Source organism: Schistocerca piceifrons, chromosome 8, assembly GCF_021461385.2.
Source record: "Schistocerca piceifrons isolate TAMUIC-IGC-003096 chromosome 8, iqSchPice1.1, whole genome shotgun sequence".
In the NCBI taxonomy this organism is placed as follows: domain Eukaryota; kingdom Metazoa; phylum Arthropoda; class Insecta; order Orthoptera; family Acrididae; genus Schistocerca; species Schistocerca piceifrons.
The window spans coordinates 339,972,210-339,987,577 of record NC_060145.1 but is presented as its reverse complement, the minus strand read 5'-3'; the positions used below and the strand labels follow the sequence as shown (position 1 = coordinate 339,987,577).

At 39.4% G+C, this 15,368-nt stretch overlaps 1 protein-coding gene across 2 annotated transcripts in view; it reads left to right on the top strand.

Moving 5' to 3' along the window:
- The first annotated feature begins 6,024 nt into the window (after positions 1 to 6,024).
- Positions 6,025 to 15,368, top strand: part of LOC124711729 (fatty acyl-CoA reductase 1-like) — a 158,109-nt gene continuing 148,765 nt past the window's right edge. Inside the window, exon 1 of one of the 2 annotated variants that reach the window (XM_047241937.1) lies at positions 6,025 to 6,153. The gene's annotated coding sequence lies outside the window, so the exon portion shown is untranslated. The remainder of the gene's footprint in view (positions 6,154 to 15,368) is intronic. The other variant, XM_047241938.1, reaches the window with a different exon arrangement.

The following is a 15,368-nucleotide window of genomic DNA, read 5'->3' as shown; positions in this document are numbered from 1 at the left end:
TCAACACATATATGTATATGATTGAAGTCAAGCCTCACCAAATCTATTACCACAAGTCATACAATGTACCTCTAGCTCTGCGACCTGCAGTTTGGGAAGAACTAAAGAAAATGATTACATGGAATATTATAGAACCATCAACATCTCCATATTGTAGCCCTTTGCATGTAGTGAAAAGACACAATGGAAGTATCAGGTTAGTATTAGATGCAAGAGCTATCAACCAAATTATCTTACCTGTGAGGACACAACCAGAAAATCTTGACGAACAACTTCAGAAGTTCTTGGATGCAAAATATTTCTCTACAATAGACCTTAAAAATTCGTTTTGGCAGGTGCCAATAAGCAAAGAATCCAGAAAATATACAGCCTTTATGTTTGGTGGCAGAACTTATCAATTTTGTGTATTACCATTTGGCCTAAATGTAAGCTCAGGAGTATTCATTACTGCACTAAACTCTGTACTCGGTGATGATTTACTAGAAACTGTTACACACTATGTAGATGACATACTGATTGCCTCAAAAACCTGGAAGGATCACACTGATACCCTGAACACTTTACTATGCAGATTCACACAAGCTGGTATCACTGCCAATATTTGTAAATCTAGATTTGCTTGTTGTGAGATCAAATACCTAGGACACATCATCAACACACAAGGCATTAAACCTGACCCTTCAAAATTAGATGCTATCAGACATTTCCCCAGTCCCACTAATAAGAAACAGTTAAAATCATTTCTCGGTCTATGCTCGTTTTTCAGACGATTCATACCTAAACAGTTACTCAATAGCAGATACTTACTAAACTTATTAAAGAAGAACCAGGTATGGATTTGGAACCATGACTGTGAAAATGACTTTACTAAAATCAAAGAAGCCTTAGTAAATTCTAACATGCTGGAACATCCAGACTTCAATTTGAACTTTTGTATTGCTTGTGATGCATCAAACATTGGTTTGGGATGTTGTTTATTTCAACTTGTTAATACAGAAACTTCAGAACATATTAAGATCATTGGTTTTGCCAGTCGTACTTTAACAGAATGTGAAAGATCTTACTCCACCACAGAATTGGAAACATTATCTATTATATGGGCATTTAAAAAGTTTAATTATTATCTATATGGAAGACATACCATTATATACACTGACCATCAAGCACTTACATTCCTTTTGTCATGTAAACTCATTCACCCTAGACTTACACGATGGGCACTTGCATTACAGAATTACTCTTTTGAAATCAAGCACATCAAGGGAAAAGACAACATAATAGCTGACACACTTTCAAGACTACCGCAAGGATTACACCATAACAATACAGACTTTGAGAACACACACGATTACAGAATACTACTCATGCAAGACAAACAGTTTACACAATACTACATAGACCTATGCAAGAACATGGCAACGCTACAAGATTCAGATCCACACTGGTACAAAATAAAACAAATCATAGTACAACAACACAATGACACTTTACAAGACAGATACATGTTATACAACAACATACTTTTCTACAAAAGACACACAAATGCTACTAACTGGTGCGTTTGCATACCACAAGATTCTGTACACAATCTCGTTGCACACACTCACACAGTTTGGGGACACTACGGAACAAAGAAATGTCTAAACAAGTTACATACATATTGCTATTTTCCAAACATGAGAAGAAAAATACATGATGTTATCAGCAAATGTCTCATATGTCAAAAATCCAAGCCACAAAATCAATCCACCAAAACAGATTTGCACTCTATCTTACCTACTGGGCCTAGAGAGATACTTTGTACAGATGTTAGCGGACCTCATCCAACTAGCATCGGAGGTTGCAAATACATTCTAGCATTTTATGACATATTTTCTAAGCACATCAAACTTTTTGCCATTAAGTCACCCACAGCAAACACCATCATCAGAAGATTCACAAATGATTACATGCCATACTGTGGAAAACCTAAAGCCATTCTATCAGATAACGCCAAGTATTATGCAGGATTCACCTGGAGAAAATTTCTAAAGGACAATAACATTAAGAGCATCTTTATTTCAAAGTTTCATGCATCAGCCAACCCTTGTGAGAGAGTTTTTAGAGAATTAAATAGATTCATGAGAACTTATACCTCAACACAGCACACAAACTGGATACATTACCTAGCACTTTTTGAGGAAATACACAACAATTTAAATATATACAACACACCCTACACTCCCAGAGAAATCATGTTTGACACAAAGGAAACTAATGAATGGAGCAACCCACTACCAAAATTTTCTAACACCAAACCTTCACACGAGGAAAAGGTAAGGGAAGTACTCATGGCAATTACTGAACAAGCTGACATTAGAAATAAGAACTATGGTGCTAATTTGAAAAGAAGGCAAAACTTTACAATAGGCATGCAAGTTTTACTTAAGACCCACTACAAATCGTCATTACCTCTAAAACGTAATGTTAAGTGGCGTCCGCTATATGAAGGTCCTTACACAATCATTGATATACCACATCCTGGAGCATGTCTGTTACAAAACCCCAAGAATAAGAGAATTTTAGGTTTGTACCCTCACAAAGATTTGAAAACTTTTAGCCCTTAGCAGAGTATGCTGATAGAAAAACAAGGTAAGTCACATCTGGTACTTCATGCTGGAAGAAGAAGAAGATATAAGCTATAATCTTAAGTATCTACATTTTACAGCACCAGCAGTAACAGCAGCAGCAGCAGCAGCAGCAAGAAGATAAGACACAGGAAGAACTAACAATTTTCATGCAAAGCACAGTTACTGATTATATTTGTTAATACCTTGCAGACAAGCTGACAGACTAAATGACCGGAGACAATTGCTGCTCTGAACCTGATACATTAATTGGCATGATAGACACTTGATTTGCTATTCACACTCACACCACAATCCACATGAACACAAAAAAAAAAAAAACCACTCTACAGGAAATGACAAATGAGATTAATTGAGCAAGGCTATATAATTTATTTTATTTGTAAATGATACTTTGTGCATGTGCTAATTTGGAATTGATTGTGGATGTGACGTGTCGTGTCTTATTGTAATTATGAATTTTCAGGACAGATCATCTCAAGGATGTTTTCTAACCTATTATGAAAGTTTATGTTGCAGGAAACATTTTATGAGGAAGAACACTTATTGTGTGGTACTGATGTAAAGGAAAATATACTTAAAAGGAAAACTTTATTAAAAAGGGGAAGAGACCTATAAAAGAAAATGGATTTTCTGAATGTATCACAATACACTGAACCTATTAGATAATTTTTTTTATGTCTGACCCATATGTACTTGTAAATATCTAGTTTAATGCAATTGAAAAATATAAAATATGTATATGTATTACAAAACAATGTAGTGTAAATGTATAGATACATGTTTCACAGAAAATTTTTATATCTATGTAAATATGTAACAGAAAACTGTACTCAAAGTGAAGTGATATGTGTTATGTTTTGTGCTCTCTGTTGTGAACGAACATTTTGTTTTGCAACGAACAATGTATGAACAAGTTGTGTGCAAATATAAAAAAAACGGTTCACTGCGCTCATGATGGGACACTATAGGTGACGTGAGTAGCAAAACCACGGCACACTTTTCGACGAAACGACGACACAATATCCAGGAGACGACATACGCTTTTTGGAAGACGAAATATGGAGGTTATTGAGTAGATGTAACACGGACTGGTCAGTATGGAACCACTGACACCATGAATTCCTACCACGACGAAACCACATTTTAACTATGTCTTCCAAATCACGCTTCGTTGCGAGATTCTTGATCTCCAACTTGTTTCTTCAAGAACTTTCGTCTCAATGTAAACAAAACGTGTGACACGTGACATTTATTTTAAAGTGCAAAGACTTTAGCACAGTATAAACCTTTACTACCAAGTGACATTCTAAAGAGAATATGTTCACATATCTCTGAATATGCACAAAACCATTAATTAATTTTATTTATTGAATGAACATGTGTAATAACATTTTGAAGTGAAAGAGAACAACGGACTATATGCCCAACAAAATTTTTACAAAGTAACAGCACAAGTGAATACGAACTATGAAATTCGTTACAGTCTGTGTAGAACTGTTACATAAAATTGAGAACTGTATGCACGCTAGCAGTGATAGCGCTGAGCCACTTCGCTAGTCTCTGATACTGCAGTTCCTGAGTCCTTCACACTGTCCCACTAAACAGTGTAACTAGAGGAAGAGATCAAACCAGAATACACAATATGCCTATGTCATCACAAGTGCATCACATACAGAAACATAAACTCAAATCAATGCAACGATGCCAAATATAAACTGTTATGCCTGTCCTGCAATGTCTACCCCCCTCAAAAAAAAAAAAGACGACAAATGGCCATGTAAAAGGGTTTAAGGAACAAACAATAAGAGAAAAACGAAAAAGGAAAATATAAAAACGAAAACATATAAAAATGACAATAATATTAACCATCACTAGGATAATAGATTAATAGAAAAATGTCTTTTTTTTAAATGTATCGTTGTTAAAATATTTAAATAAATATATATGGTTACAAAAAAAAAAAAAAAAAAGTTCAATACTGCTCGGAAGCGAATATTTTTATTTTTTCTTTTCATTTTCATTGATCTTGTATGTAATTATTATTTATGTATTTTTGTGGATGTATGACATTTTATGATATTTTAAGTATGTTGAATCTGTGAAACAAGATACGTAATAACTTATGATTCATGACATGACAAATAAAGAAAATACGTCAACAAATTGCTCAGCTGCAGGTGGTACACCTTTGCTCTCGCAATTTGGGGGGCAGTTTAAGGAACCATTTGCACTAGAGCACAGATAATATTTAAGTTAGTTAACTTAGATTATATGTATCGATTTTTTAAGACAAGAGAATGCAAAATAAAGCAATTAACACCGCTCTCTTGTCACAGCGAGTAGGCATCAACACTCTCATGTCATTCGTTGTCCTAGAAGGATTTAATATTTTGTGCGGCTCCACAGTTAGCCATATTGATATTTATTAGCAGAAAAGAGGCGCAGAATTAATAAGTCGCTCTCATTTGTGAATGATCTGCCATTATTTATCTAGAATTTTACGTAAGTGTAATTTATATCGTAATGTATGTGTTGAAATGAATATATGTTTATTTAATCTTATGCTTTGCTTTGTTTTAGTAGTTTTAGTCACTCCATCTTCATGATTGAAGCTGAGGTCAGATATCAGACTCTGTCTACAAAAAAAATACATAATGAGCCCTGGCTACGTTCCGTACATCTTCGGACGTGCGAAGCTCGATAAATTCACGGCGTAAAATTTTAATCCCTCAATTACTTATCCAAACTAACAATTATTATTATTACAAATTATTATTATTATATTTTATTATTATTTTATTTTAATATTTTTTATTTGTTACACGTTATAAACTACGTGTATTAAAATGAAAGCGCTTATTTGACAAATTTGGACTCCAAGCCAATTCCATTAGCATGAAGATACAAATTAAGACAAAAGTCTTGTGGCGACGTAAATAGTTGACAAGTAGCCTAAATGAAAATGTGTAATAACTTTGTGTCTCCGTGACAGACGAGTTAACAACATCTTCGCTTGACTGTTCTAATTTTTGTAAGCTCCCTCTGTTCCCGCACGAGAGCATTTTGTCCCTTGTTTTTCGCTGTTCGTTAAAGTAATAAAGTTATAACATTTACGATGTCGGTATTCAATTGAGGATTATAGTTTTCAGGGACCGTATGTGGTCGCTATTCTGAATGAGGATGGCCTTGGATACGTTTCAGATTGTGACCAGATATTCAACAGCGCAACCCGACCTCAAAGATGTCACGCATTCAGTTATGTAAAAAGAGGACAATACAACCTCAGTAGTTACGTAAGTAACGAATATCTTAACATAACATACAATTGGTAATGTGGCTTATACATGCATTGTGTCGGAATATGTCGGAAATTACACAGGAAGCGAGTACCACCGGCAATTTCCATGACGCTTCAGGAGGAAAATGACAAACAAAAGCAAAAGCCACACCGGCGGCTGTCGGGTTCAGTCTTACGCTGAACTACCGTGGCCTTCACAGTCGCAGGGCAGTTATAGCTAGCCAGGTAAGTGTTATCACAGAAGACTACTTGCATGTGGCAGGTGATTGTAATTAAAGTGCAGCTATTGCGGTTAAACTTGGAAGATATTCTAATGTGCCATTACGGAACCTATTTACGCTGAAAAAAAAATTAGTCTCAATTTCGGCAACCAGGTGCAAATCTGGCGCTGTCTATGCAAGGAAGACATATAGAAATGTGGTGTATCTAATGGATTAAGAACGGGACGTGGACAGAAAAGCCGGCCGGAGTGGCCCAGCGGTTCTAGGCGCTTCAGACCGCTACGGTCGCAAGTTCGAATCCTGCCTCGGGCATGGATGTGTGTGATGTACTTAGGTTAGTTAGGTTTAAGTAGTCTGTTCTACGGGACTGATGACCTCAGATGTTAAGTCCCATAGTGCTCAGTGCCATTTGACCCATTGGACAGAAAACGTCAAAAAAGTGAAAGGCGTAATTTTGATATTATTAACCGTCGCTTACACAATTTGTTCAGTATAAGCACTGGATCCGTCGACGAGATGCTGTACAGCGCCAGTTTTACACCTGGTGGCCAAAATTGGACTAATTTTTTATCCGGAATAAATCGGTTCCGTGTTAACGCAGTTGAATATCTACCAAGTTTCGCAGCCATGCGATAATTACACTTCACACTCTGTGAGTAGCTGCACTTTAATTATAACCACTTGGTATATACTAGGGAACTGTGTTCTGTAAGACAGGTTTAATCTGACAGGGAGTTCAAAACACCGCACTTTCCGCCATTGAAGGAAAGATTATTCTTACAAAAATGCATAGTGGTTTTCATCATTACTTTCGTGACTCTTCAACAAAGCTTTATTGTTATTCAATCAGCGATGTGATTGTAACATCACAGTTTAGCGTGAATTTAAATGTGTATAGTTTTAATTGTTTTATACACAGTGAGACTGGAGCTCACTTTGGGGGACTGTTTAGCTCACAGACAGTCAAAGGGAAAAGAATGGTAGTTAGAGCACAATATTACTTCCGTATCAAGAACGTCGGACAGAGCAGCAGTCCTGTTTGTATCAGGACACAGAAATTGGGCGTTGCCTCTTGAAGGTATCTTTCGAGCTTTGATTTGCACAAATTTACGGGAAGTGTGACGATCCAAGAGTCAGGATATTTATAACGCCGCATATGTTTTTCTCTCAGCTCTCTTGTTCATTGCAATGGCGTAATTAAGGGCACCATGTAATCCGAAAACATTCATCATGTGAAAGTCAACAATTTAATTTCTCAAATGACGTTCTTAGACCCATTAATTAAGGCAATCATGAAGATGCAATATCTCTTGACTTCCGAAAAGCATTTGACTCTTTACCTTGTTAAAGGAAGTGGTTGCACGTCAGTGCCCGGCGAGGAACTATCTGAGAGTTGTCTTTGATCAGTGCTACAGCCCATGGGAGGGTGGTGGGCCTCGGCAATCCAGTGTGGCTCTGGACTTTTTGGAGCCTCAGTGCTCTCGATGGGTCAAGCTGGACTTAGGCTCGTTCCCAGAGTACTGCATACGCCTGTAATTTGTTATCGAGATCGTGTGAAGGCCGAAGATCCGACAGTAGCACAAAGGACAGTCCGAAATGCCCTCCACTGCCAAACTTGCATTCACAATAGTTGGCGGCAGTTTGTAGACACCTGTTAAAGTCACCATAGCATCCCGCATCTTAATAGGTTTTCCATCGGTATCCTTGATGGAAATGGAATGGCCCTACTCTGAGAACGAGCTTGTGGAGGGTGGAGGTTTTATGGCAGACTATGATGTGATCTGCCCTTACACTGCTGACCGAATGTGCTCTCCTTTTCTGAGCCTGCCAGCGCCCTCGGCTCCTCTACTGTTTAACTACAGGGTTTCAGAACATTCCTTTATGCTAAGTTTGCATCCTGAAACGCGTTCTTGCGACATCTCTAGGTAAAGTTACTATATTTATCCTCGTTACAGTAGAGTGTTCTGCTCCCGCATGGTCTGATGAAATGAGTTCCCAGATTGTTTGCACTTGAGGGCACTTCAGGCATTTGGTTACGACACCGCTACGTAGCCGGAAGACGCGCCCCACTCCACACCTCAGTCGGTTTCTAACATAATTTTATTCCTGCAGTTACTTGCTATTAGGCCGGCCGCGCTGGCCGAGCTGTTCTAGGCGCTTCAGTCCGGAACTGCGCGACTGCCACGGTCGCAGGTTCGAATCCTGCCTAGGGCATGAATGTGTGTGATGTCCTTAGGTTAGTTAGGTTTAAGTAGTTCTAAGTTCTAGGGGACTGATGACCTCAGATGTTATGTCCCATAGTGCTGAGAGCCGTTTGAACCATTTGAACTTCCTCTTCCACACTGCAAAAGTGAAAAGTGTCTAGAACCAGTTTAAAACGAATAATCAGGGGATGTGCTACATTCCCTACGCATCGCATCTGTAGCGACAGCAATGTGTGTTGTAGAGTCGCACCGAGGCATTTAGCACCTATTCGTCCTGAACTCCATACACGAATGGAATAGGATGAATCTGCAGTTCTGGTATAACTGGAAATGGATACAAAAGTTGGTGCAGATTACCACTTCACGTTTAATGTGAGCATACATTCATGTTACAGGGCACTTGCCTCCCGATAATGCGCCGACGTAGCTACAAAATCGGTGGTCTATAACGTACCTGCCTCTGTGAATTTCTTACCCACGAATTTCAGTTTACAACAGTGGTATCTACTTTCCTATAGCGAAATGTTCCGTAATAAAGGCACAAAAAATGAAGTTAATGACAGCTTCATGTCTGGTTACATTACATTTTAATCTGTATAAACAGAGGTAAGTTAGATGACAAACTGACGGATACCGATGCTGGTTCAAATGGTTCAAAGGGCTCTAAGCACTGTGAGACTTAGCATCTGAGGTCATCAGTCCCCTAGACTTAGAACTACTTAAACCTAACTAAGGACATCACACACACCCATGCCTGAGGCAGGATTCGAACCTGCGACTGTAGCTGCTGGAAGAAATTTGGGATGTATATAATGTAAATAGTGAGTCTGCGATTCCACTGAATGTTCTCGTTCCACTGTAAAAGCTACGCTCTATGATTACAACTCATGAATATTCTACATTTGTCGCAGCAGTGGCCCTAGCAGTGCCTAGGCACATTCATTTTACTCTCTTTTGTAGTATATTATTAAAGAGATGACAGTGTATTGTGTAATTGTGTAAAACGTAAACGTATTATAGCAGGTGAGGAACACAGACCTTTTAATTATGTTTCCAGAGTGTCTGTGTTTTATTATAACGGTGCTCCTTTCAGAAAGTCATAGTTTGACAAATCTTTTAGAGAGCCTGCTTTCACTACGATTCTCCGTCCTCTTCTGGAGTTTTCTGCCCAGTATTAGATCCCTAACAGATAAGATTGATGGACGACACCGAAAAAGTTCTTGTAAGGGTAGGTCGTTTCGTATTATCGCGAAATAATGGCGAGAGTAACAGGCAAATGATACGCTTGTTGGATTGTCGATTAGTGAAACAGACGTTTTTCGTTCCGGTGTGACCGTTTCACGAAATGTCAATCACAAAATTTTTCCTCCGAATGCGGAAGTACTTAGTTGGGGCAGCGCGGGATTGGCCGAGCGGTCTTAGACGCTGCAGTCATGGACTGTGCGGCTGGTCTCGGCATGGGTGTGTGTGTTTGCCCTTAGGATAATTTAGGTTAAGTAGTGTGTAAGCTTAGGGACTGATGACCTTAGCAGTTAAGTCCCATAAGATTTCACACACATTTTTGAACTTAGTTGGGTCCACACACAGAGGGAAAAATGACCGCCGGCCGGAGTGGCCGAGCGGTTCTAGGCGCTACAGTCTGGAGCCGCGCGACCGCTACGGTCGCAGGTTCGAATCCTGCCTCGGGCATGGATGTGTGTGATGTCCTTAGGTTAGTTAGGTTTAAGTAGTTCTAAGTTCTAGGGGACTGATGACCTGAGCAGTTAAGTCCCATAGTGCTCAGAGCCATTTGAACCATTTGAATTGAAAAATGACCATCGTAATAGAATAAGAGAACTCAGGCGTCGCAAGTGAGCTGTTTTTTCTACCAAGTGAGAGTGAAACAGTTGAAAAAAGTCTGGAAGTGGTTCAGTGAATCATCTCCCAAACACTTGACTGTGAATCGCAGAGTAGTCATGTAGCAGTACATGTCGGTGTCAGATATGGACTGTGGGAAAACTGTATGAGACATGTTGGAAGCATTTGGATTACAGCAGTATGTCGAAGCTGATGTGCATATCGATGGGTAGGAATAAAGGTTGGTGGAATTATTAGAAATGTGGCACCAGCTCAGTTAGAGAACTAATGGAGTGATACTTGCCATGGTAGAACCATATCGGGTTCACCAAACGTCATTTTGCAAAACCACTGGGAAACCTTAAATAGAATGGTCAGATAATGAATTGCACCTCGTTGCTCCCGAAAACAAGTCCTGTTTATGAAGCGAAACGCTAAAACAGGAGCTCGATGTAGTAGACACGTAGGACGTCTGAGAAAAAGTCTCAGATAAAAGAGACTGGTTTAGAGCATCGATTCTGGGGTGTAGTGCTCGTTATCATAACACTGCAGCCAGTACATGAGAATCAAAAACTAACTGATGCTGGTAGAAACTGGAGAGATAAAGGATGGTAATGGTGTAATAATTCGCGAGGGAGACGAGCTCTGTAAAACATCGATAACTTGCTATGTGAGGAGGTAATAAAGCAGTCTCGGCACGTATGTGGAGACTCGTAATTGTTAGAAATGTGCGAGGCATGTCCTATGAATGGTGAATGTGGAAAACAATGTGCTACTTTTTTGCTGTGAAATACGGAATGAGAAGTGGACAATAGTGTGTTTATGTTTTGTCATAAGCAAAACTTTCTTGAATTGTTGTTGTTGTCTTCAGTTCTGAGACTGGTTTGATGCAGCTCTCCATGCTACTCTATCCTGTGCAAACTTCTTCATCTCCCAGTACCTACTGCACCCTACATCCTTCTGAATCTGTTTAGTGTATTCATCTCTTGGTCTCCCTCTACGATTTTTACCCTCCACGCTTCCCTTCAATACTAAATTGGTGATCCCTTGATGCCTCAGAACATGTCCTACCAACCGATCCCTTCTTCTAGTCAAGTAGTGCCACAAACTTCTCTTCTCCCCATTCCTATTCAATACCTCCTCATTAGTTATATGATCCACCCATCTAATCTTCAGCATTCTTCTGTAGCACTACATTTCGAAAGCTTCTATTCTCTTCTTGTCCAAACTAGTTATCGTCCATGTTTCACTTCCATACATGGCTACGCTCCATACAAATACTTTCAGAAACGACTTCCTGACACTTAAATCTATACTCGATGTTGACAAATTTCTCTTCTTCAGAAATGCTTTCCTTGCCATTGCCAGTCTACATTTTATATCCTCTCTACTTCGACCATCATCAGTTATTTTGCTCCCCAAATAGCAAAACTCCTTTACTACTTTAAGTGTCTCATTTCCTAATCTAATTCCCTCAGCATCACCCGACTGAATTCGACTACATTCCATTATTCTCGTTTTGCTTTTGTTGATGTTCATATTACATCCTCCTTTCAAGACACTATCAATTCCGTTCAACTGCTCTTCCAAGTCCTTTGCTGTCTCTGACAGAATTACAATGTCATCGGTGAACCTCAAAGTTTTTATTTCTTCTCCATGGATTTTAATACCTACTCCGAATTTTTCTTTTGTTTCCTTCACTGCTTGCTCAATATACAGATTGAATAACATCGGGGAGAGGCTACAACCCTGTCTCACTCCCTTCTCAACCACTGCTTCCCTTTCATGCCCCTCTACTCTTATAACTGCCATCAGGTTTCTGTACAAATTGTAAATAGCCTTTCGCTCCCTATATTTTACCCCTGCCACCTTCAGAATTTGAAAGAGAGTATTCCAGGCAACATTGTCAAAAGCTTTCTCTAAGTCTACAAATGCTAGAAACGTAGGTTTGCCTTTCCTTAATCTAGCTTCTAAGATAAGTCGTAGGGTCAGTATTGCCTCACGTGTTCCAACATTCCTACGAAATCCAAACTGATCTTCCCCGAGGTCGGCTTCTATCAGTTTTTCCATTAGTCTGTAAAGAATTTGCGTTAGTATTTTGCACCCGTGACTTATTGAACTGATAGTTTGGTAATTTTCATATATGTCATCCCCTGCTTTCTTTGGGATTGGAATTATTATATTCTTCTTGAAGCCTGAGGGTATTTCGCCTGTCTCATACATCTTTCTCACCAGATGGTAGAGTTTCGTCAGGACTGGCTCTCCCAAGGCCGTCAGTAGTTATAATGGAATGTTGTCTACTCCCGGGGCCTTGTTTCGGCTGAGGTCTTTCAGCGCTCTGCCGAAGTCTTCACGCAGTATCTTATCTCCCATTTCATCTTCATCTACATCCTCTTCCATTTCCATAAATTGTCCTCAAGTGCGTCGCCCTTGTATAGACCCTCTATATACTCCTTCCACCTTTCTGCTTTCCCTTCTTTGCTTAGAACTGGGTTTCCATCTGAGCTCTTGATATGTATGCAAGTGGTTCTCTTATCTCCAAAGGTCTCTTTAATTTTCCTGTAGGCAGTATCTATCTTTCCCCAAGTGAGATAAGGCTCTACATTTTTACATTTGTCCTCTAGTCATCCCTGCTTAGCCATTTTGCACTTCCTGTCGATCTCATTTTTGAGACGTTTGTACTCCTCTTTGCCTGCTTCATTTACTGCATTTTTATATTTTCTCCATTCATAAATTAAATTCAATATTTCTTCTGTTACCCATGGATTTCTACTCGCCCTAGACTTTTTACCTACTTGATCCTCTGCTGCCTTCACTACTTCATCTCTCAAAGTTACCCATTCTTCTTCTATATTTCTTTCCCCAATTCCTGTCAATTGTTCCCTTATGCTCTCTCTGAAAGTCTGTACAACCTCTAGTTTAGTCAGTTTATCCAGGTCCCATCTCCTTAAATTCCCTCCAATTTGCAGTTTCTTCATTTTTAATCTACATTTCATAACCAATAGATTGTGGTCAGAGTCCACATCTGCCCCTGGAAATGTCTTACAATTTAAAACCTGGTTCCTAAATCTCTGTCTTACTATTATATAATCTATCTGAAACCTGTCAGTATCTCCAGGCTTCTCCCATGTATACAACCTTCTTTTATGATTCTTGAACCAAGTGTTAGCTATGATTAAAATGTTCTCTGCGCAAAATTCTACTAGGCGGCTTCCTCTTTCATTTCTTAGCCGCAATCCATATTCACCTACTACGTTTCTTTCTCTCCCTTTCCCTACTACCGAATTCCAGTCATCCATGACCATTAAAGTTTTGTCTCCCTTCACTATCTGAATAATTTCTTTTATTTCATCATACATTTCTTCAATTTCTTCTTCATCTGCAGAGCTAGTTGGCATATGAACTTGTACTACTGTAGTAGGCGTGGGCTCCATGTCTATCTTGGCCACAATAAGGCGTTCACTATACTGTTTGTAGTAGTTTACCCTCCCTCCTATTTTTTTATTGATTATTAAACCGACTCCTGCATTACCCCTATTTTATTTTGTATTTATAACCCTGTATTCGCCTGACCAAAAGTCTTGTTCCTCCTGCCACCGAACTTCACTAATTCCCACTATATCTAACCTTAACCTATCCATTTCCCTTTTTAAATTTTCTAACCTACCTGCTCGATTGAGGGGTCTGACATTCCACGCTCCGATCCGTAGAACGCCAGTTTTAATTTCTCCTGATAATGACGTCCTCCTGAGTAGTCCCCGCCCGGAGATCCGAATGGGGGACTATTTTACCTCCGGAATATGTTATCCAAGAGGACGCCATCATCATTTAACCATACAGTAAAGCTGCATGCCCTCGGCAAAATTATTGTGTGAAATCTTATGAACAGACCTGGAGAGCAAAGAAAACTGGACTGTTTTCGGCGATGCACGTCATTTATCTGGCAAACTGTGACATCTAGTTGGTAAAACAAATACTTTTATAAAAGATTCGAAACATTTATTAGAAATTATACGCACACTGAGGATATCTGCAGGTGACATTCTTGTTAGCTTTGATGAGACATCGTTATTTACTAACGTCCCAGTACTAGATACAATGGGGATCATAAGAGACAATGTTGCTCCAGATGTTTGTAACTTAATTGAACTATGTCTTCGTTCGAGCTATTTTAAATACAAATGGTGAATTCTATGAACAGGCTGACGGCCTTGCTATGGGTTCACCCATTTCTCCAATTGCAGCTGACGTTTTTATGGAACATTTTGAGCAACACGCATTAAGTAGTGCTCCTTTGAAGCCTTCTTGCTAGCTCCGCTACGTGGACGATACATTTGTTATATGGCCACACGGCGAAGAAGAACTTCATGCGTTCCACAATTTCTTAAATGGAATTCACCCCAAAATAAAATTCACCTTTGAGGTTGAGAGTGAGGTCGGTCTCCCGTTACTAGATGTGCTGGTATACAGAAGATCTGATAACACTCTAGGTCACAGAGTGTACAGAAAGCCGACCAACACAAACAGGTATTTAGATGCCACTTCGCACCACCACCCAACCCAGAAGCAAGCAGTACTCAACACTCTGTCTTCACGTGCCTTCCGTATCAGCGATGACGACAACTTAGAATCGGAGTTGAATTTTTTAAAGAGGACAATGAAAGCAAATGGGTATGATAGTTATTCAATCGACAGGGCTTTTAGGCGGAATATTTATACCGCTAATATAAATGACGAGGAACCACCTTCTCACTCCGTCAGGTTACCGTCCGTTTCTGGGGTCACTGAGCGCATAAACAGAATTTAAAAAAAAAATGGTATTCAGACATCTTTCTTTAGTCAAAACAAAATAAAAGACTTTTTCTGACGGAAAACGGATGCACCTGATTACCTACACAATGCAGACGTCTATCAAGTGTCATGTGGCTGCGGCAAAGTGTATATAGGCGAAACGGGAAGAACTGTTAAAGAAGGAATTGAGGAACACGAACGGCACATGCGGCTAAAACAAAGTTTAAAATCGGCAGTAGCGGAACATCGCGAGAACTGTGGCTCTGACATCGATTTTAATAACGCACGTGTACTGGCTAAAGAAACAAACATTTATAGAAGAGAGGTCTGAGAAGCGGTTGAAATTTCTAAGAATGCAATAGATTCCTCAATAGAGAGGACGGCTATA